Source organism: Octopus bimaculoides, chromosome 19 (genome assembly GCF_001194135.2).
Source record: "Octopus bimaculoides isolate UCB-OBI-ISO-001 chromosome 19, ASM119413v2, whole genome shotgun sequence".
Lineage (NCBI taxonomy): Eukaryota > Metazoa > Mollusca > Cephalopoda > Octopoda > Octopodidae > Octopus > Octopus bimaculoides.
In genome coordinates, this window is record NC_068999.1 from 42,753,786 (window position 1) to 42,755,451 (window position 1,666).

The following is a 1,666-nucleotide window of genomic DNA, read 5'->3' on the forward strand; positions in this document are numbered from 1 at the left end:
TATATATATATATATATAGGCGCAGTAGAGGTTGTGTGGTAAATAGCTTGCTCCCCAACAACATGGTTCCGTGTTCAGTCACCTATAATCTTCTACTATATCCTCGGCCTGACTAATGCCTTGTGAGTAGATTTGGAAGACGGAAACTAAAAGAAACCCGTCTCTCTCTCTCTCTCTATATATATATATATATATATGCATGTGAGTGTGTGTGTGTGTGTGTGTGTGTGTGTGTGTGTGTATGTTTGTATTTCTGTGTTTGTCTCCCACACCCACCATCACTTCACAACCGATGTCGGTGTGTTTACGTCCCCGTAACTAGCGGTTTCGCAAAAGTGACCGATAGAATAAGTATTAGGCTTACAAAGAATAAGACGTGGGGTCGATTAGTTCGACTAAAATGCGGTGCTCCAGCAAGGTCGCAGTCAAGTGACTGAAACAAGCAAAAGAATAAAATAATGTATACATATATAACACCGGACGTACCATTATTCTTTGAAGTCAAAAATAGTTCTATCAGCTTTTATACAAATATACTAAATATTTATATTTGCTTCTCCAGATCAAATGGAACGTTTATCTTAAATTCAACACGGATTTTCAACCAAGCAGGATAAACCAAGTTCCAAAATTCCATACAGATTGAGAATTCATTTTTGATGACTTTTCTGGGTTAAAAAATTTTATTTTTTACTTATATTTTACAAACTAACTTATACAAGAAATGGGTAGATAATTGGTTGGTAAAATAAGTTAAAGTTAGGATAAGATTTGTAAGTTAATTGTGTGTGAATTTGAACTGTTTTTATGTTCTAACGTTGAGAATGATGCGAATGAGTCATAGAAAACTAGTCGTAACAAGGAGAAAATATGATACAACACTGTGTAGGCTTTGTTGCTTGACGATAAGTGAATCTTCCATGTTGGTTTGGGCGTTAAGTTTGGTCAATAAATAGGATAGAGAATGATCAGGTTTTGTTACTGATTTGAAAGACGATGAAACTGATAATAATAAATACAAACAATTTAAAAAATAAGAAGGAAAGACGAAATTTAAGCCACGTGTAGATATGGTTGTGTGGTGAGGAAAATTTCATTCGAAAATACTTGGTTTCAGGTTCAGTTCAATTGCGCAGAGCCATGAGAGTATATCTCCTATTCTATATAACCCTAGGCCATCCAATACCTTGCTTGTGAATATATAGGCAGAATCTGCCACACACACACACATATATATATATACATATATATATATATATATATACAGGCAAAAGCTGTCACAGCTTGGCACCAGTGACGTAGCAACTCATTTCTACAGCTGATAGAACTGGAGCACCGTGAAATAAAGTGTCTTGCTCAAGAACAAGACACGGAACACGGTCAAGGAGTCGAACATACTTTCTCATGATTGTTAGCCCCACGCTCTAACCACTGAGCCGTGTGCCTTCACAACTGATAAATAAGTAAATAAATAGATGGCTAGATAGTTTAAAACAAATACACGAAAGTAGAAGAATAATATGATTTCGAAATGTTTGAAAAATGAGGTGAGGGATAAATATCCGGAAATTTGCAAGAATATATATATAAACATATATATATATATATAAATATATATAAACACACATATATATATATATAAATATATATATATATATGTATATAT